This window comes from Brienomyrus brachyistius, chromosome 2 (genome assembly GCF_023856365.1).
Source record: "Brienomyrus brachyistius isolate T26 chromosome 2, BBRACH_0.4, whole genome shotgun sequence".
NCBI classification, from domain to species: Eukaryota; Metazoa; Chordata; class Actinopteri; order Osteoglossiformes; family Mormyridae; genus Brienomyrus; species Brienomyrus brachyistius.
In genome coordinates, this window is record NC_064534.1 from 39,973,501 (window position 1) to 39,993,635 (window position 20,135).

General features: G+C 44.4%; 15 non-coding genes and 2 pseudogenes across 15 annotated transcripts; all 17 read left to right on the forward strand.

The window, feature by feature from the left end:
• The first annotated feature begins 302 nt into the window (after positions 1-302).
• Positions 303-421, forward strand: LOC125733085 (5S ribosomal RNA). The gene has a single exon (XR_007392443.1). It is a non-coding gene; the product is annotated as a 5S ribosomal RNA (ribosomal RNA).
• A 1,075-nt stretch (positions 422-1,496) lies between these two features.
• LOC125733032 (5S ribosomal RNA) lies at positions 1,497-1,615 on the forward strand. Its single transcript, XR_007392390.1, has one exon. It is a non-coding gene; the product is annotated as a 5S ribosomal RNA (ribosomal RNA).
• A 1,072-nt stretch (positions 1,616-2,687) lies between these two features.
• LOC125735304 (5S ribosomal RNA) lies at positions 2,688-2,806 on the forward strand. Its single transcript, XR_007394601.1, has one exon. It is a non-coding gene; the product is annotated as a 5S ribosomal RNA (ribosomal RNA).
• Positions 2,807-3,878: 1,072 nt separating this feature from the next.
• On the forward strand, positions 3,879-3,997 carry LOC125735305 (5S ribosomal RNA). Its single transcript, XR_007394602.1, has one exon. It is a non-coding gene; the product is annotated as a 5S ribosomal RNA (ribosomal RNA).
• A 1,080-nt stretch (positions 3,998-5,077) lies between these two features.
• Positions 5,078-5,196, forward strand: LOC125734853 (5S ribosomal RNA). The gene has a single exon (XR_007394156.1). It is a non-coding gene; the product is annotated as a 5S ribosomal RNA (ribosomal RNA).
• A 1,077-nt stretch (positions 5,197-6,273) lies between these two features.
• Positions 6,274-6,392, forward strand: LOC125732664 (5S ribosomal RNA). Its single transcript, XR_007392037.1, has one exon. It is a non-coding gene; the product is annotated as a 5S ribosomal RNA (ribosomal RNA).
• Positions 6,393-7,468: 1,076 nt separating this feature from the next.
• Positions 7,469-7,587, forward strand: LOC125734854 (5S ribosomal RNA). Its single transcript, XR_007394157.1, has one exon. It is a non-coding gene; the product is annotated as a 5S ribosomal RNA (ribosomal RNA).
• Positions 7,588-8,663: 1,076 nt separating this feature from the next.
• On the forward strand, positions 8,664-8,782 carry LOC125734725 (5S ribosomal RNA). The gene has a single exon (XR_007394028.1). It is a non-coding gene; the product is annotated as a 5S ribosomal RNA (ribosomal RNA).
• A 1,078-nt stretch (positions 8,783-9,860) lies between these two features.
• LOC125734219 (5S ribosomal RNA) lies at positions 9,861-9,979 on the forward strand. Its single transcript, XR_007393541.1, has one exon. It is a non-coding gene; the product is annotated as a 5S ribosomal RNA (ribosomal RNA).
• A 1,077-nt stretch (positions 9,980-11,056) lies between these two features.
• Positions 11,057-11,175, forward strand: LOC125735514 (5S ribosomal RNA). Its single transcript, XR_007394809.1, has one exon. It is a non-coding gene; the product is annotated as a 5S ribosomal RNA (ribosomal RNA).
• A 1,083-nt stretch (positions 11,176-12,258) lies between these two features.
• LOC125734430 (5S ribosomal RNA) lies at positions 12,259-12,377 on the forward strand. Its single transcript, XR_007393742.1, has one exon. It is a non-coding gene; the product is annotated as a 5S ribosomal RNA (ribosomal RNA).
• Positions 12,378-13,453: 1,076 nt separating this feature from the next.
• Positions 13,454-13,572, forward strand: LOC125735515 (5S ribosomal RNA). The gene has a single exon (XR_007394810.1). It is a non-coding gene; the product is annotated as a 5S ribosomal RNA (ribosomal RNA).
• A 1,077-nt stretch (positions 13,573-14,649) lies between these two features.
• LOC125735516 (5S ribosomal RNA) lies at positions 14,650-14,768 on the forward strand. The gene has a single exon (XR_007394811.1). It is a non-coding gene; the product is annotated as a 5S ribosomal RNA (ribosomal RNA).
• Positions 14,769-15,844: 1,076 nt separating this feature from the next.
• On the forward strand, positions 15,845-15,963 carry LOC125735518 (5S ribosomal RNA). Its single transcript, XR_007394813.1, has one exon. It is a non-coding gene; the product is annotated as a 5S ribosomal RNA (ribosomal RNA).
• A 1,076-nt stretch (positions 15,964-17,039) lies between these two features.
• On the forward strand, positions 17,040-17,158 carry LOC125735519 (5S ribosomal RNA). The gene has a single exon (XR_007394814.1). It is a non-coding gene; the product is annotated as a 5S ribosomal RNA (ribosomal RNA).
• Positions 17,159-18,238: 1,080 nt separating this feature from the next.
• Positions 18,239-18,352, forward strand: LOC125731513 (5S ribosomal RNA; annotated as a pseudogene).
• Positions 18,353-19,429: 1,077 nt separating this feature from the next.
• LOC125731514 (5S ribosomal RNA) lies at positions 19,430-19,543 on the forward strand (annotated as a pseudogene).
• The last annotated feature ends 592 nt before the right edge of the window (positions 19,544-20,135 follow it).

Sequence of the window (20,135 nt, forward strand, 5' to 3'; positions counted from 1 at the left end):
GCAGCAGGCAAAGGAGTAATGTTTGCCGGCGGGGGACGTGCGGCGATTAACCTGTGCGGTAGTGAAAAGGAGTTAAAAAGAAGGAAGTGTGCGGATGCGGAAAGAATGGAATAATTGTGGTAGGCTGCCGGCTGAGTAGTTTGGTGAATGTTTGGTGTGGGTCCGGCGCTGCCGATTGGATGGTGGTGCTGCAGTGTGAGTCAGATAAAAAAAAAAAAAAAAACAGGAGTATGATCCAATGGGACTAACTGGCATGTATAGACGCGTGTAATGCAAAAGGGCTGTTTTTGGTAGCGTCTCTCGCTTATGGCCATACCACCCTGAACACGCCCGATCTCATCCGATCTCGGAAGCCAAGCAGGGTAGGGTCTGGTTAGTACTTGGATGGGAGACCTCTTGGGAATACCAGGTGCTGTAAGCTTTTCTCACTTTTACTTTATACAGGGGGCGCTCCACTTCACGATTAATTTAAATCTATCACTCCCCTTCCATTTTACTATTTTATATATATATATATTTTTCTCTCATTCATAAAGGCAGCTTTTACACACCATTTTACTTTAAATACTTCCTGGTAATTCTAGGTGCTGTAAGCTGTTCGTGCCTTTATTCCACCAGGGCGCGATCTTCTCACAAACTTGAAGACTGTCACTCTCCATTCACGTTTTACAACTTATTGTTAATGATAAAGAGACAGCTTTTTACACACAGTTTTAAAGAAAGTACTGATATTATTCCTCTTCAACTGACCGCTTTGTTTTCTATGCAAAAACCACTTCGCCACAGAAGACTCGATATTATTGGCATAGCAAGTTCTGCTCTTCTCCTTTCAAAACTTGCTAAAAGCTGTATTTAAAAGAACAGATTGGCCGGGGTAATTCACACCCTTCAATGCCAGCTTAATGTTTAGGTTAGTGGGAATCACAGAGGAATTAGGGATGGAAACTTCTTTGCTGGTGGTAGAAGTGGTCTGGTGAATTTTTAGAGAGAAGAGGCCGTCGATGTTTGATTGTAGAAAATAGTTCTGGCTGCAGCCTGCAGTATGGACTTGTTGGTGTGTGTAGCTCCCAGTGTTCTGACAGCGCGACGTTTTGGGGAAGCATGTGATTCAGCAGCTACCAGTGGGCTTCGTGCGGCGGAGATTTTGTGGCTGTTAGCGGAGTTGATAACAGAGGGTCGTTAAGAGAAGCCTGCATGCAGTAGGCAAAGGAGTAATGTTTGCCGGCGGGGGACGTGCGGCGATTAACCTGTGCGGTAGTGAAAAGGAGTTAAAAAGAAGGAAGTGTGCGGATGCGGAAAGAATGGAATAATTGTGGTAGGCTGCCGGCTGAGTAGTTTGGTGAATGTTTGGTGTGGGTCCGGCGCTGCCGATTGGATGGTGGTGCTGCAGTGTGAGTCAGATAAAAAAAAAAAAAAACAGGAGTAGGATCCAATGGGACTAACTGGCATGTATAGACGCGTGTAATGCAAAAGGGCTGTTTTTGGTCGCATCTCTCGCTTATGGCCATACCACCCTGAACACGCCCGATCTCATCTGATCTCGGAAGCCAAGCAGGGTAGGGTCTGGTTAGTACTTGGATGGGAGACCTCCTGGGAATACCAGGTGCTGTAAGCTTTTCTCACTTTTACTTTATACAGGGGGCGCTCCACTTCACGATTAATTTAAATCTATCACTCCCCTTCCATTTTACTATTTTATATATATATATATATTTCTCTCATTCATAAAGGCAGCTTTTACACACCGTTTTACTCCAAATACTTCCTGGTAATTCTAGGTGCTGTAAGCTGTTCGTGCCTTTATTCCAGCAGGGCACGATCTTCTCACAAACTTGAAGACTGTTTCTCCCCATTCACGTTTTACAACTTATTGTTAATGATAAAGAGACAGCTTTTTACACACAGTTTTAAACAAAGTACTGATATTATTCCTCTTCAACTGACCGCTTTGTTTTCTATGCAAAAACCACTTCGCCACAGAAGACTCGATATTATTGGCATAGCAAGTTCTGCTCTTCTCCTTTCAAAACTTGCTAAAAGCTGTATTTAAAAGAACAGATTGGCCGGGGTAATTCACACCCTTCAATACCAGCTTAATGTTTAGGTTAGTGGGAATCACAGAGGAATTAGGGATGGAAACTTCTTTGCTGGTGGTAGAAGCGGTCTGGTGAATTTTTAGAGAGAAGAGGCCGTCGATGTTTGAATGTAGAAAATTGTTCTGGCTGCAGCCTGCAGTATGGACTTGGTGTGTGTAGCTCCCAGTGTTCTGACAGCGCGACGTTTTGGGGAAGCATGTGATTCAGCAGCTACCAGTGGGCTTCGTGCGGCGGAGATTTTGTGGCTGTTAGCGGAGTTGATAACAGAGGGTCGTTAAGAGAAGCCTGCATGCAGTAGGCAAAGGAGTAATGTTTGCCGGCGGGGGACGTGCGGCGATTAACCTGTGCGGTAGTGAAAAGGAGTTAAAAAGAAGGAAGTGTGCGGATGCGGAAAGAATGGAATAATTGTGGTAGGCTGCCGGCTGAGTAGTTTGGTGAATGTTTGGTGTGGGTCCGGCGCTGCCGATTGGATGGTGGTGCTGCAGTGTGAGTCAGATAAAAAAAAAAAAAACCAGGAGTAGGATCCAATGGGACTAACTGGCATGTATAGACGTGTGTAATGCAAAAGGGCTGTTTTTGGTCGCATCTCTCGCTTATGGCCATACCACCCTGAACACGCCCGATCTCATCCGATCTCGGAAGCCAAGCAGGGTAGGGTCTGGTTAGTACTTGGATGTGAGACCTCCTGGGAATACCAGGTGCTGTAAGCTTTTCTCACTTTTACTTTATACAGGGGGCGCTCCACTTCACGATTAATTTAAATCTATCACTCCCCTTCCATTTTACTATTTTATATATATATATATATTTCTCTCATTCATAAAGGCAGCTTTTACACACCGTTTTACTCCAAATACTTCCTGGTAATTCTAGGTGCTGTAAGCTGTTCGTGCCTTTATTCCAGCAGGGCACGATCTTCTCACAAACTTGAAGACTGTTTCTCCCCATTCACGTTTTACAACTTATTGTTAATGATAAAGAGACAGCTTTTTACACACAGTTTTAAACAAAGTACTGATATTATTCCTCTTCAACTGACCGCTTTGTTTTCTATGCAAAAACCACTTCGCCACAGAAGACTCGATATTATTGGCATAGCAAGTTCTGCTCTTCTCCTTTCAAAACTTGCTAAAAGCTGTATTTAAAAGAACAGATTGGCCGGGGTAATTCACACCCTTCAATACCAGCTTAATGTTTAGGTTAGTGGGAATCACAGAGGAATTAGGGATGGAAACTTCTTTGCTGGTGGTAGAAGCGGTCTGGTGAATTTTTAGAGAGAAGAGGCCGTCGATGTTTGAATGTAGAAAATTGTTCTGGCTGCAGCCTGCAGTATGGACTTGGTGTGTGTAGCTCCCAGTGTTCTGACAGCGCGACGTTTTGGGGAAGCATGTGATTCAGCAGCTACCAGTGGGCTTCGTGCGGCGGAGATTTTGTGGCTGTTAGCGGAGTTGATAACAGAGGGTCGTTAAGAGAAGCCTGCATGCAGTAGGCAAAGGAGTAATGTTTGCCGGCGGGGGACGTGCGGCGATTAACCTGTGCGGTAGTGAAAAGGAGTTAAAAAGAAGGAAGTGTGCGGATGCGGAAAGAATGGAATAATTGTGGTAGGCTGCCGGCTGAGTAGTTTGGTGAATGTTTGGTGTGGGTCCGGCGCTGCCGATTGGATGGTGGTGCTGCAGTGTGAGTCAGATAAAAAAAAAAAAAACCAGGAGTAGGATCCAATGGGACTAACTGGCATGTATAGACGTGTGTAATGCAAAAGGGCTGTTTTTGGTCGCATCTCTCGCTTATGGCCATACCACCCTGAACACGCCCGATCTCATCCGATCTCGGAAGCCAAGCAGGGTAGGGTCTGGTTAGTACTTGGATGTGAGACCTCCTGGGAATACCAGGTGCTGTAAGCTTTTCTCACTTTTACTTTATACAGGGGGCGCTCCACTTCACGATTAATTTAAATCTATCACTCCCCTTCCATTTTACTATTTTATATATATATATATATTTTTCTCTCATTCATAAAGGCAGCTTTTACACACCGTTTTACTCCAAATACTTCCTCGTAATTCTAGGTGCTGTAAGCTGTTCGTGCCTTTATTCCTCCAGGGCGCGATCTTCTCACAAACTTGAAGACTGTTTCTCCCCATTCACGTTTTACAACTTATTGTTAATGATAAAGAGACAGCTTTTTACACACAGTTTTAAACAAAGTACTGATATTATTCCTCTTCAACTGACCGCTTTGTTTTCTATGCAAAAACCACTTCGCCACAGAAGACTCCATATTATTGGCATAGCAAGTTCTGCTCTTCTCCTTTCAAAACTTGCTAAAAGCTGTATTTAAAAGAACAGATTGGCCGGGGTAATTCACACCCTTCAATGCCAGCTTAATGTTTAGGTTAGTGGGAATCACAGAGGAATTAGGGATGGAAACTTCTTTGCTGGTGGTAGAAGCGGTCTGGTGAATTTTTAGAGAGAAGAGGCCGTCGATGTTTGAATGTAGAAAATTGTTCTGGCTGCAGCCTGCAGTATGGACTTGTTGGTGTGTGTAGCTCCCAGTGTTCTGACAGCGCGACGTTTTGGGGAAGCATGTGATTCAGCAGCTACCAGTGGGCTTCGTGCGGCGGAGATTTTGTGGCTGTTAGCGGAGTTGATAACAGAGGGTCGTTAAGAGAAGCCTGCATGCAGTAGGCAAAGGAGTAATGTTTGCCGGCGGGGGACGTGCGGCGATTAACCTGTGCGGTAGTGAAAAGGAGTTAAAAAGAAGGAAGTGTGCGGATGCGGAAAGAATGGAATAATTGTGCTAGGCTGCCGGCTGAGTAGTTTGGTGAATGTTTGGTGTGGGTCCGGCGCTGCCGATTGGATGGTGGTGCTGCAGTGTGAGTCAGATAAAAAAAAAATAAAAAAACAGGAGTATGATCCAATGGGACTAACTGGCATGTATAGACGCGTGTAATGCAAAAGGGCTGTTTTTGGTCGCATCTCTAGCTTATGGCCATACCACCCTGAACACGCCCGATCTCATCCGATCTCGGAAGCCAAGCAGGGTAGAGTCTGGTTAGTACTTGGATGGGAGACCTCCTGGGAATACCAGGTGCTGTAAGCTTTTCTCACTTTTACTTAATACAGGGGGCGCTCCACTTCATGATTAATTTAAATCTATCACTCCCCTTCCATTTTACTATTTTATATATATATATATTTTTCTCTCATTCATAAAGGCAGCTTTTACACACCATTTTACTTTAAATACTTCCTGGTAATTCTAGGTGCTGTAAGCTGTTCGTGCCTTTATTCCACCAGGGCGCGATCTTCTCACAAACTTGAAGACTGTCACTCCCCATTCACGTTTTACAACTTATTGTTAATGATAAAGAGACAGCTTTTTACACACAGTTTTAAACAAAGTACTGATATTATTCCTCTTCAACTGACCGCTTTGTTTTCTATGCAAAAACCACTTCACCACAGAAGACTCGATATTATTGGCATAGCAAGTTCTGCTCTTCTCCTTTCAAAACTTGCTAAAAGCTGTATTTAAAAGAACAGATTGGCTGGGGTAATTCACACCCTTCAATGTCAGCTTAATGTTTAGGTTAGTGGGAATCACAGAGGAATTAGGGATGGAAACTTCTTTGCTGGTGGTAGAAGCGGTCTGGTGAATTTTTAGAGAGAAGAGGCCGTCGATGTTTGAATGTAGAAAATAGTTCTGGCTGCAGCCTGCAGTATGGACTTGTTGGTGTGTGTAGCTCCCAGTGTTCTGACAGCGCGACGTTTTGGGGAAGCATGTGATTCAGCAGCTACCAGTGGGCTTCGTGTGGCAGAGATTTTGTGGCTGTTAGCGGAGTTGATAACAGAGGGTCGTTAAGAGAAGCCTGCATGCAGTAGGCAAAGGAGTAATGTTTGCCGGCGGGGGACGTGCGGCGATTATCCTGTGCGGTAGTGAAAAGGAGTTAAAAAGAAGGAAGTGTGCGGATACGGAAAGAATGGAATAATTGTGGTAGGCTGCCGGCTGAGTAGTTTGGTGAATGTTTGGTGTGGGTCCGGCGCTGCCGATTGGATGGTGGTGCTGCAGTGTCAGTCAGATAAAAAAAAAAAAAAAACCAGGAGTATGATCCAATGGGGCTAACTGGCATGTATAGACGCGTGTAATGCAAAAGGGCTGTTTTTGGTCACGTCGCTCGCTTATGGCCATACCACCCTGAACACGCCCGATCTCATCCGATCTCGGAAGCCAAGCAGGGTAGGGTCTGGTTAGTACTTGGATGGGAGACCTCCTGGGAATACCAGGTGCTGTAAGCTTTTCTCACTTTTACTTTATACAGGGGGCGCTCCACTTCACGATTAATTTAAATCTATCACTCCCCTTCCATTTTACTATTTTATATATATATATATATTTCTGTCATTCATAAAGGCAGCTTTTACACACCGTTTTACTCCAAATACTTCCTGGTAATTCTAGGTGCTGTAAGCTGTTCGTGCCTTTATTCCACCAGGGCGCGATCTTCTCACAAACTTGAAGACTGTTTCTCCCCATTCACGTTTTACAACTTATTGTTCATGATAAAGAGACAGCTTTTTACACACAGTTTTAAACAAAGTACTGATATTATTCCTCTTCAACTGACCGCTTTGTTTTCTATGCAAAAACCACTTCGCCACAGAAGACTCGATATTATTGGCATAGCAAGTTCTGCTCTTCTCCTTTCAAAACTTGCTAAAAGCTGTATTTAAAAGAACAGATTGGCCGGGGTAATTCACACCCTTCAATACCAGCTTAATGTTTAGGTTAGTGGGAATCACAGAGGAATTAGGGATGGAAACTTCTTTGCTGGTGGTAGAAGCGGTCTGGTGAATTTTTAGAGAGAAGAGGCCGTCGATGTTTGAATGTAGAAAATTGTTCTGGCTGCAGCCTGCAGTATGGACTTGTTGGTGTGTGTAGCTCCCAGTGTTCTGACAGCGCGACGTTTTGGGGAAGCATGTGATTCAGCAGCTACCAGTGGGCTTCGTGCGGCGGAGATTTTGTGGCTGTTAGCGGAGTTGATAACACAGGGTCGTTAAGAGAAGCCTGCATGCAGTAGGCAAAGGAGTAATGTTTGCCGGCGGGGGACGTGCGGCGATTAACCTGTGCGGTAGTGAAAAGGAGTTAAAAAGAAGGAAGTGTGCGGATGCGGAAAGAATGGAATAATTGTGGTAGGCTGCCGGCTGAGTAGTTTGGTGAATGTTTGGTGTGGGTCCGGCGCTGCCGATTGGATGGTGGTGCTGCAGTGTGAGTCAGATAAAAAAAAAAAAAAAACAGGAGTATGATCCAATGGGACTAACTGGCATGTATAGACGCGTGTAATGCAAAAGGGCGGTTTTTGGTAGCGTCTCTCGCTTATGGCCATACCACCCTGAACACGCCCGATCTCATCCGATCTCGGAAGCCAAGCAGGGTAGAGTCTGGTTAGTACTTGGATGGGAGACCTCCTGGGAATACCAGGTGCTGTAAGCTTTTCTCACTTTTACTTTATACAGGGGGCGCTCCACTTCATGATTAATTTAAATCTATCACTCCCCTTCCATTTTACTATTTTATTTATATATATATTTTTCTCTCATTCATAAAGGCAGCTTTTACACACCATTTTACTTTAAATACTTCCTGGTAATTCTAGGTGCTGTAAGCTGTTCGTGCCTTTATTCCACCAGGGCGCGATCTTCTCACAAACTTGAAGACTGTCACTCCCCATTCACGTTTTGCAACTTATTGTTAATGATAAAGAGACAGCTTTTTACACACAGTTTTAAACAAAGTACTGATATTATTCCTCTTCAACTGACCTCTTTGTTTTCTATGCAAAAACCACTTCGCCACAGAAGACTCGATATTATTGGCATAGCAAGTTCTGCTCTTCTCCTTTCAAAACTTGCTAAAAGCTGTATTTAAAAGAACAGATTGGCCGGGGTAATTCACACCCTTCAATGCCAGCTTAATGTTTAGGTTAGTGGGAATCACAGAGGAATTAGGGATGGAAACTTCTTTGCTGGTGGTAGAAGCGGTCTGGTGAATTTTTAGAGAGAAGAGGCCGTCGATGTTTGAATGTAGAAAATTGTTCTGGCTGCAGCCTGCAGTATGGACTTGTTGGTGTGTGTAGCTCCCAGTGTTCTGACAGCGCGACGTTTTGGGGAAGCATGTGATTCAGCAGCTACCAGTGGGCTTCGTGCGGCGGAGATTTTGTGGCTGTTAGCGGAGTTGATAACAGAGGGTCGTTAAGAGAAGCCTACATGCAGTAGGCAAAGGAGTAATGTTTGCCGGCGGGGGACGTGCGGCGATTAACCTGTGCGGTAGTGAAAAGGAGTTAAAAAGAAGGAAGTGTGCGGATGCGGAAAGAATGGAATAATTGTGGTAGGCTGCTGGCTGAGTAGTTTGGTGAATGTTTGGTGTGGGTCCGGCGCTGCCGATTGGATGGTGGTGCTGCAGTGTGAGTCAGATAAAAAAAAAAAAAAACCAGGAGTAGGATCCAATGGGACTAACTGGCATGTAGAGAGGCGTGTAATGCAAAAGGGCTGTTTTGGGTAGCGTCTCTCGCTTACGGCCATACCACCCTGAACACGCCCGATCTCGTCTGATCTCAGAAGCCAAGCAGGGTAGGGTCTGGTTAGTACTTGGATGGGAGACCACCTGGGAATACCAGGTGCTGTAAGCCTTTCTCACTTTTACTTTATACAGGGGGCGCTCCACTTCACGATTAATTTAAATCTATCACTCCCCTTCCATTTTACTATTTTATATATATATTTTTTTTTTTCTCTCATTCATAAAGGCAGCTTTTAGAAACCGTTTTACTCTAAATACTTCCTGGTAATTCTAGGTGCTGTAAGCTGTTCGTGCCTTTATTCCACCAGGGCGCGATCTTCTCACAAACTTGAAGACTGTCACTCCCCATTCACGTTTTACAACTTATTGTTAATGATAAAGAGACAGCTTTTTACACACAGTTTTAAACAAAGTACTGATATTATTCCTCTTCAACTGACCGCTTTGTTTTCTATGCAAAAACCACTTCGCCACAGAAGACTCGATATTATTGGCATAGCAAGTTCTGCTCTTCTCCTTTCAAAACTTGCTAAAAGCTGTATTTAAAAGAACAGATTGGCCGGGGTAATTCACACCCTTCAATGCCAGCTTAATGTTTAGGTTAGTGGGAATCACAGAGGAATTAGGGATGGAAACTTCTTTGCTGGTGGTAGAAGCGGTCTGGTGAATTTTTAGAGAGAAGAGGCCGTCGATGTTTGAATGTAGAAAATAGTTCTGGCTGCAGCCTGCAGTATGGACTTGTTGGTGTGTGTAGCTCCCAGTGTTCTGACAGCGCGACGTTTTGGGGAAGCATGTGATTCAGCAGCTACCAGTGGGCTTCGTGCGGCGGAGATTTTGTGGCTGTTAGCGGAGTTGATAACAGAGGGTCGTTAAGAGAAGCCTACATGCAGTAGGCAAAGGAGTAATGTTTGCCGGCGGGGGACGTGCGGCGATTAACCTGTGCGGTAGTGAAAAGGAGTTAAAAAGAAGGAAGTGTGCGGATGCGGAAAGAATGGAATAATTGTGGTAGGCTGCCGGCTGAGTAGTTTGGTGAATGTTTGGTGTGGGTCCGGCGCTGCCGATTGGATGGTGGGGCTGCAGTGTGAGTCAGATAAAAAAAAAAAAAAACCAGGAGTAGGATCCAATGGGACTAACTGGCATGTATAGACGCGTGTAATGCAAAAGGGCTGTTTTTGGTACCATCTCTCGCTTACGGCCATACCACCCTGAACACGCCCGATCTCGTCTGATCTCGGAAGCCAAGCAGGGTAGGGTCTGGTTAGTACTTGGATGGGAGACCACCTGGGAATACTAGGTGCTGTAAGCTTTTCTCACTTTTACTTTATACAGGGGGCGCTCCACTTCACGATTAATTTAAATCTATCACTCCCCTTCCATTTTACTATTTTATATATATATATTTTTTTTTCTCTCATTCATAAAGGCAGCTTTTAGAAACCGTTTTACTCTAAATACTTCCTGGTAATTCTAGGTGCTGTAAGCTGTTCGTGCCTTTATTCCACCAGGACGCGATCTTCTCACCAACTTGAAGACTGTCACTCCCCATTCACGTTTTACAACTTATTGTTAATGATAAAGAGACAGCTTTTTACACACAGTTTTAAACAAAGTACTGATATTATTCCTCTTCAACTGACCGCTTTGTTTTCTATGCAAAAACCACTTCGCCACAGAAGACTCGATATTATTGGCATAGCAAGTTCTGCTCTTCTCCTTTCAAAACTTGCTAAAAGCTGTATTTAAAAGAACAGATTGGCCGGGGTAATTCACACCCTTCAATGCCAGCTTAATATTTAGGTTAGTGGGAATCACAGAGGAATTAGGGATGGAAACTTCTTTGCTGGTGGTAGAAGCGGTCTGGTGAATTTTTAGAGAGAAGAGGCCGTCGATGTTTGAATGTAGAAAATTGTTCTGGCTGCAGCCTGCAGTATGGACTTGTTGGTGTGTGTAGCTCCCAGTGTTCTGACAGCGCGACGTTTTGGGGAAGCATGTGATTCAGCAGCTACCAGTGGGCTTCGTGCGGCGGAGATTTTGTGGCTGTTAGCGGAGTTGATAACAGAGGGTCGTTAAGAGAAGCCTACATGCAGTAGGCAAAGGAGTAATGTTTGCCGGCGGGGGACGTGTGGCGATTAACCTGTGCGGTAGTGAAAAGGAGTTAAAAAGAAGGAAGTGTGCGGATGCGGAAAGAATGGAATAATTGTGGTAGGCTGCCGGCTGAGTAGTTTGGTGAATGTTTGGTGTGGGTCCGGCGCTGCCGATTGGATGGTGGGGCTGCAGTGTGAGTCAGATAAAAAAAAAAAAAACCAGGAGTAGGATCCAATGGGACTAACTGGCATGTATAGACGCGTGTAATGCAAAAGGGCTGTTTTTGGTAGCATCTCTCGCTTACGGCCATACCACCCTGAACACGCCCGATCTCATCTGATCTTGGAAGCTAAACAGGTTAGGGTCTGGTTAGTACTTGGATGGGAGACCTCCTGGGAATACCAGGTGCTGTAAGCTTTTCTCACTTTTACTTTATACAGGGGGTGCTCCACTTCACGATTAATTTAAATCTATCACTCCCCTTCCATTTTACTATTTTATATATATATATATATTTTTTTTTTCTCTCATTCATAAAGGCAGCTTTTAGAAACCGTTTTACTCTAAATACTTCCTGGTAATTCTAGGTGCTGTAAGCTGTTCGTGCCTTTATTCCACCAGGGCGCGATCTTCTCACAAACTTGAAGACTGTCACTCCCCATTCACGTTTTACAACTTATTGTTAATGATAAAGAGACAGCTTTTTACACACAGTTTTAAAGAAAGTACTGATATTATTCCTCTTCAACTGACCGCTTTGTTTTCTATGCAAAAACCACTTCGCCACAGAAGACTCGATATTATTGGCATAGCAAGTTCTGCTCTTCTCCTTTCAAAACTTGCTAAAAGCTGTATTTAAAAGAACAGATTGGCCGGGGTAATTCACAACCTTCAATGCCAGCTTAATGTTTAGGTTAGTGGGAATCACAGAGGAATTAGGGATGGAAACTTCTTTGCTGGTGGTAGAAGCGGTCTGGTGAATTTTTAGAGAGAAGAGGCCGTCGATGTTTGAATGTAGAAAATTGTTCTGGCTGCAGCCTGCAGTATGGACTTGTTGGTCTGTGTAGCTCCCAGTGTTCTGACAGCGCGACGTTTTGGGGAAGCATGTGATTCAGCAGCTACCAGTGGGCTTCGTGCGGCGGAGATTTTGTGGCTGTTAGCGGAGTTGATAACAGAGGGTCGTTAAAAGAAGCCTACATGCAGTAGGCAAAGGAGTAATGTTTGCCGGCGGGGGACGTGCGGCGATTAACCTGTGCGGTAGTGAAAAGGAGTTAACAAGAAGGAAGTGTGCGGATGCGGAAAGAATGGAATAATTGTGGTAGGCTGCCGGCTGAGTAGTTTGGTGAATGTTTGGTGTGGGTCCGGCGCTGCCGATTGGATGGTGGGGCTGCAGTGTGAGTCAGATAAAAAAAAAAAAAAACCAGGAGTAGGATCCAATGGGACTAACTGGCATGTATAGACGCGTGTAATGCAAAAGGGCTGTTTTTGGTACCATCTCTCGCTTACGGCCATACCACCCTGAACACGTCCGATCTCGTCTGATCTCGGAAGCCAAGCAGGGTAGGGTCTGGTTAGTACTTGGATGGGAGACCACCTGGGAATACCAGGTGCTGTAAGCTTTTCTCACTTTTACTTTATACAGGGGGCGCTCCACTTCACGATTAATTTAAATCTATCACTCCCCTTCCATTTTACTATTTTATATATATTTTTTTTTTTTCTCTCATTCATAAAGGCAGCTTTTAGAAGCCGTTTTACTCTAAATACTTCCTGGTAATTCTAGGTGCTGTAAGCTGTTCGTGCCTTTATTCCACCAGGGCGCAATCTTCTCACCAACTTGAAGACTTTCACTCCCCATTCACGTTTTACAACTTATTGTTAATGATAAAGAGACAGCTTTTTACACACAGTTTTAAACAAAGTACTGATATTATTCCTCTTCAACTGACCGCTTTGTTTTCTATGCAAAAACCACTTCGCCACAGAAGACTCGATATTATTGGCATAGCAAGTTCTGCTCTTCTCCTTTCAAAACTTGCTAAAAGCTGTATTTAAAAGAACAGATTGGCCGGGGTAATTCACACCCTTCAATGCCAGCTTAATATTTAGGTTAGTGGGAATCACAGAGGAATTAGGGATGGAAACTTCTTTGCTGGTGGTAGAAGCGGTCTGGTGAATTTTTAGAGAGAAGAGGCCGTCGATGTTTGAATGTAGAAAATTGTTCTGGCTGCAGCCTGCAGTATGGACTTGTTGGTGTGTGTAGCTCCCAGTGTTCTGACAGCGCGACGTTTTGGGGAAGCATGTGATTCAGCAGCTACCAGTGGGCTTCGTGCGGCGGAGATTTTGTGGCTGTTAGCGGAGTTGATAACAGAGGGTCGTTAAGAGAAGCCTACATGCAGTAGGCAAAGGAGTAATGTTTGCCGGCGGGGGACGTGCGGCGATTAACCTGTGCGGTAGTGAAAAGGAGTTAAAAAGAAGGAAGTGTGCGGATGCGGAAAGAATGGAATAATTGTGGTAGGCTGCCGGCTGAGTAGTTTGGTGAATGTTTGGTGTGGGTCCGGCGCTGCCGATTGGATGGTGGGGCTGCAGTGTGAGTCAGATAAAAAAAAAAAAAACCAGGAGTAGGATCCAATGGGACTAACTGGCATGTATAGACGCGTGTAATGCAAAAGGGCTGTTTTTGGTAGCATCTCTCGCTTACGGCCATACCACCCTGAACACGCCCGATCTCATCTGATCTTGGAAGCTAAACAGGTTAGGGTCTGGTTAGTACTTGGATGGGAGACCTCCTGGGAATACCAGGTGCTGTAAGCTTTTCTCACTTTTACTTTGTACAGGGGGCGCTCCACTTCACGATTAATTTAAATCTATCACTCCCCTTCCATTTTACTATTTTATATATATATATTTTTTTTTTTCTCATTCCTAAAGGCAGCTTTTAGAAACCGTTTTACTCTAAATACTTCCTGGTAATTCTAGGTGCTGTAAGCTGTTCGTGCCTTTATTCCACCAGGGCGCGATCTTCTCACCAACTTGAAGACTGTCACTCCCCATTCACGTTTTACAACTTATTGTTAATGATAAAGAGACAGCTTTTTACACACAGTTTTAAACAAAGTACTGATATTATTCCTCTTCAACTGACCGCTTTGTTTTCTATGCAAAAACCACTTCGCCACAGAAGACTCGATATTATTGGCATAGCAAGTTCTGCTCTTCTCCTTTCAAAACTTGCTAAAAGCTGTATTTAAAAGAACAGATTGGCCGGGGTAATTCACACCCTTCAATGCCAGCTTAATATTTAGGTTAGTGGGAATCACAGAGGAATTAGGGATGGAAACTTCTTTGCTGGTGGTAAAAGCGGTCTGGTGAATTTTTAGAGAGAAGAGGCCGTCGATGTTTGAATGTAGAAAATTGTTCTGGCTGCAGCCTGCAGTATGGACTTGTTGGTGTGTGTAGCTCCCAGTGTTCTGACAGCGCGACGTTTTGGGGAAGCATGTGATTCAGCAGCTACCAGTGGGCTTCGTGCGGCGGAGATTTTGTGGCTGTTAGCGGAGTTGATAACAGAGGGTCGTTAAGAGAAGCCTACATGCAGTAGGCAAAGGAGTAATGTTTGCCGGCGGGGGACGTGCGGCGATTAACCTGTGCGGTAGTGAAAAGGAGTTAAAAAGAAGGAAGTGTGCGGATGCGGAAAGAATGGAATAATTGTGGTAGGCTGCCGGCTGAGTAGTTTGGTGAATGTTTGGTGTGGGTCCGGCGCTGCCGATTGGATGGTGGGGCTGCAGTGTGAGTCAGATAAAAAAAAAAAAAACCAGGAGTAGGATCCAATGGGACTAACTGGCATGTATAGACGCGTGTAATGCAAAAGGGCTGTTTTTGGTAGCATCTCTCGCTTACGGCCATACCACCCTGAACACGCCCGATCTCATCTGATCTTGGAAGCTAAACAGGTTAGGGTCTGGTTAGTACTTGGATGGGAGACCTCCTGGGAATACCAGGTGCTGTAAGCTTTTCTCACTTTTACTTTGTACAGGGGGCGCTCCACTTCACGATTAATTTAAATCTATCACTCCCCTTCCATTTTACTATTTTATATATATATATTTTTTTTTTCTCATTCCTAAAGGCAGCTTTTAGAAACCGTTTTACTCTAAATACTTCCTGGTAATTCTAGGTGCTGTAAGCTGTTCGTGCCTTTATTCCACCAGGGCGCGATCTTCTCACCAACTTGAAGACTGTCACTCCCCATTCACGTTTTACAACTTATTGTTAATGATAAAGAGACAGCTTTTTACACACAGTTTTAAACAAAGTACTGATATTATTCCTCTTCAACTGACCGCTTTGTTTTCTATGCAAAAACCACTTCGCCACAGAAGACTCGATATTATTGGCATAGCAAGTTCTGCTCTTCTCCTTTCAAAACTTGCTAAAAGCTGTATTTAAAAGAACAGATTGGCCGGGGTAATTCACACCCTTCAATGCCAGCTTAATATTTAGGTTAGTGGGAATCACAGAGGAATTAGGGATGGAAACTTCTTTGCTGGTGGTAAAAGCGGTCTGGTGAATTTTTAGAGAGAAGAGGCCGTCGATGTTTGAATGTAGAAAATTGTTCTGGCTGCAGCCTGCAGTATGGACTTGTTGGTGTGTGTAGCTCCCAGTGTTCTGACAGCGCGACGTTTTGGGGAAGCATGTGATTCAGCAGCTACCAGTGGGCTTCGTGCGGCGGAGATTTTGTGGCTGTTAGCGGAGTTGATAACAGAGGGTCGTTAAGAGAAGCCTACATGCAGTAGACAAAGGAGTAATGTTTGCCGGCGGGGGACGTGCGGCGATTAACCTGTGCGGTAGTGAAAAGGAGTTAAAAAGAAGGAAGTGTGCGGATGCGGAAAGAATGGAATAATTGTGGTAGGCTGCCGGCTGAGTAGTTTGGTGAATGTTTGGTGTGGGTCCGGCGCTGCCGATTGGATGGTGGGGCTGCAGTGTGAGTCAGATAAAAAAAAAAAAAACCAGGAGTAGGATCCAATGGGACTAACTGGCATGTATAGACGCGTGTAATGCAAAAGGGCTGTTTTTGGTAGCATCTCTCGCTTACGGCCATACCACCCTGAACACGCCCGATCTCATCTGATCTTGGAAGCTAAACAGGTTAGGGTCTGGTTAGTACTTGGATGGGAGACCTCCTGGGAATACCAGGTGCTGTAAGCTTTTCTCACTTTTACTTTGTACAGGGGGCGCTCCACTTCACGATTAATTTAAATCTATCACTCCCCTTCCATTTTACTATTTTATATATATATATTTTTTTTTTCTCATTCCTAAAGGCAGCTTTTAGAAACCGTTTTACTCTAAATACTTCCTGGTAATTCTAGGTGCTGTAAGCTGTTCGTGCCTTTATTCCACCAGGGCGCGATCTTCTCACCAACTTGAAGACTGTCACTCCCCATTCACGTTTTACAACTTATTGTTAATGATAAAGAGACAGCTTTTTACACACAGTTTTAAACAAAGTACTGATATTATTCCTCTTCAACTGACCGCTTTGTTTTCTATGCAAAAACCACTTCGCCACAGAAGACTCGATATTATTGGCATAGCAAGTTCTGCTCTTCTCCTTTCAAAACTTGCTAAAAGCTGTATTTAAAAGAACAGATTGGCCGGGGTAATTCACACCCTTCAATGCCAGCTTAATATTTAGGTTAGTGGGAATCACAGAGGAATTAGGGATGGAAACTTCTTTGCTGGTGGTAAAAGCGGTCTGGTGAATTTTTAGAGAGAAGAGGCCGTCGATGTTTGAATGTAGAAAATTGTTCTGGCTGCAGCCTGCAGTATGGACTTGTTGGTGTGTGTAGCTCCCAGTGTTCTGACAGCGCGACGTTTTGGGGAAGCATGTGATTCAGCAGCTACCAGTGGGCTTCGTGCGGCGGAGATTTTGTGGCTGTTAGCGGAGTTGATAACAGAGGGTCGTTAAGAGAAGCCTACATGCAGTAGACAAAGGAGTAATGTTTGCCGGCGGGGGACGTGCGGCGATTAACCTGTGCGGTAGTGAAAAGGAGTTAAAAAGAAGGAAGTGTGCGGATGCGGAAAGAATGGAATAATTGTGGTAGGCTGCCGGCTGAGTAGTTTGGTGAATGTTTGGTGTGGGTCCGGCGCTGCCGATTGGATGGTGGGGCTGCAGTGTGAGTCAGATAAAAAAAAAAAAAACCAGGAGTAGGATCCAATGGGACTAACTGGCATGTATAGACGCGTGTAATGCAAAAGGGCTGTTTTTGGTAGCATCTCTCGCTTACGGCCATACCACCCTGAACACGCCCGATCTCATCTGATCTTGGAAGCTAAACAGGTTAGGGTCTGGTTAGTACTTGGATGGGAGACCTCCTGGGAATACCAGGTGCTGTAAGCTTTTCTCACTTTTACTTTATACAGGGGGCGCTCCACTTCACGATTAATTTAAATCTATCACTCCCCTTCCATTTTACTATTTTATAGATATATATATATTTTTTTTCTCTCATTCATAAAGGCAGCTTTTAGAAACCGTTTTACTCTAAATACTTCCTGGTAATTCTAGGTGCTGTAAGCTGTTCGTGCCTTTATTCCACCAGGGCGCGATCTTCTCACAAACTTGAAGACTGTCACTCCCCATTCACGTTTTACAACTTATTGTTAATGATAAAGAGACAGCTTTTTACACACAGTTTTAAACAAAGTACTGATATTATTCCTCTTCAACTGACCGCTTTGTTTTCTATGCAAAAACCACTTCGCCACAGAAGACTCGATATTATTGGCATAGCAAGTTCTGCTCTTCTCCTTTCAAAACTTGCTAAAAGCTGTATTTAAAAGTACAGATTGGCCGGGGTAATTCACACCCTTCAATGCCAGCTTAATGTTTAGGTTAGTGGGAATCACAGAGGAATTAGGGATGGAAACTTCTTTGCTGGTGGTAGAAGCGGTCTGGTGAATTTTTAGAGAGAAGAGGCCGTCGATGTTTGAATGTAGAAAATTGTTCTGGCTGCAGCCTGCAGTATGGACTTGTTGGTGTGTGTAGCTCCCAGTGTTCTGACAGCGCGACGTTTTGGGGAAGCATGTGATTCAGCAGCTACCAGTGGGCTTCGTGCGGCGGAGATTTTGTGGCTGTTAGCGGAGTTGATAACAGAGGGTCGTTAAGAGAAGCCTGCATGCTGTAGGCAAAGGAGTAATGTTTGCCGGCGGGGGACGTGCGGCGATTAACCTGTGCGGTAGTGAAAAGGACTTAAAGAGAAGGAAGTGTGCGGATGCGGAAAGAATGGAATAATTGTGGTAGGCTGCCGGCTGAGTAGTTTGGTGAATGTTTGGTGTGGGTCCGGCGCTGCCGATTGGATGGTGGGGCTGCAGTGTGAGTCAGATAAAAAAAAAAAAAACCAGGAGTAGGATCCAATGGGACTAACTGGCATGTATAGACGCGTGTAATGCAAAAGGGCTGTTTTTGGTAGCAACTCTCGCTTACGGCCATACCACCCTGAACACGCCCGATCTCATCTGATCTCGGAAGCTGGGTAGGGTCTGGTTAGTACTTGGATGGGAGACCACCTGGGAATACCAGGTGCTGTAAGCTTTTCTCACTTTTACTTTGTACAGGGGGCGCTCCACTTCACGATTAATTTAAATCTATCACTCCCCTTCCATTTTACTATTTTATATATATATATTTTTTTTTCTCTCATTCATAAAGGCAGCTTTTAGAAACCGTTTTACTCTAAATACTTCCTGGTAATTCTAGGTGCTGTAAGCTGTTCGTGCCTTTATTCCACCAGGGCGCGATCTTCTCACAAACTTGAAGACTGTCACTCCCCATTCACGTTTTACAACTTATTGTTAATGATAAAGAGACAGCTTTTTACACACAGTTTTAAACAAAGTACTGATATTATTCCTCTTCAACTGACCGCTTTGTTTTCTATGCAAAAACCACTTCGCCACAGAAGACTCGATATTATTGGCATAGCAAGTTCTGCTCTTCTCCTTTCAAAACTTGCTAAAAGCTGTATTTAAAAGAACAGATTGGCCGGGGTAATTCACACCCTTCAATGCCAGCTTAATGTTTAGGTTAGTGGGAATCACAGAGGAATTAGGGATGGAAACTTCTTTGCTGGTGGTAGAAGCGGTCTGGTGAATTTTTAGAGAGAAGAGGCCGTCGATGTTTGAATGTAGAAAATTGTTCTGGCTGCAGCCTGCAGTATGGACTTGTTGGTGTGTGTAGCTCCCAGTGTTCTGACAGCGCGACGTTTTGGGGAAGCATGTGATTCAGCAGCTACCAGTGGGCTTCGTGCGGCGGAGATTTTGTGGCTGTTAGCGGAGTTGATAACAGAGGGTCGTTAAGAGAAGCCTGCATGCTGTAGGCAAAGGAGTAATGTTTGCCGGCGGGGGACGTGCGGCGATTAACCTGTGCGGTAGTGAAAAGGAGTTAAAAAGAAGGAAGTGTGCGGATGCGGAATGAATGGAATAATTGTGGTAGGCTGCCGGCTGAGTAGTTTGGTGAATGTTTGGTGTGGGTCCGGCGCTGCCGATTGGATGGTGGGGCTGCAGTGTGAGTCAGATAAAAAAAAAAAAAACCAGGAGTAGGATCCAATGGGACTAACTGGCATGTATAGACGCGTGTAATGCAAAAGGGCTGTTTTTGGTAGCAACTCTCGCTTACGGCCATACCACCCTGAACACGCCCGATCTCATCTGATCTCGGAAGCTGGGTAGGGTCTGGTTAGTACTTGGATGGGAGACCACCTGGGAATACCAGGTGCTGTAAGCTTTTCTCACTTTTACTTTGTACAGGGGGCGCTCCACTTCACGATTAATTTAAATCTATCACTCCCCTTCCATTTTACTATTTTATATATATATATTTTTTTTTTCTCTCATTCCTAAAGGCAGCTTTTAGAAACCGTTTTACTCTAAATACTTCCTGGTAATTCTAGGTGCTTTAAGCTGTTCGTGCCTTTATTCCACCAGTGCTCGATCTTCTCACAAACTTGAAGACTGTCACTCCCCATTCACGTTTTACAACTTATTGTTAATGATAAAGAGACAGCTTTTTACACACAGTTTTAAACAAAGTACTGATATTATTCCTCTTCAACTGACCGCTTTGTTTTCTATGCAAAAACCACTTCGCCACAGAAGACTCGATATTATTGGCATAGCAAGTTCTGCTCTTCTCCTTTCAAAACTTGCTAAAAGCTGTATTTAAAAGAACAGATTGGCCGGGGTAATTCACACCCTTCAATGCCAGCTTAATGTTTAGGTTAGTGGGAATCACAGAGGAATTAGGGATGGAAACTTCTTTGCTGGTGGTAGAAGCGGTCTGGTGAATTTTTAGAGAGAAGAGGCCGTCGATGTTTGAA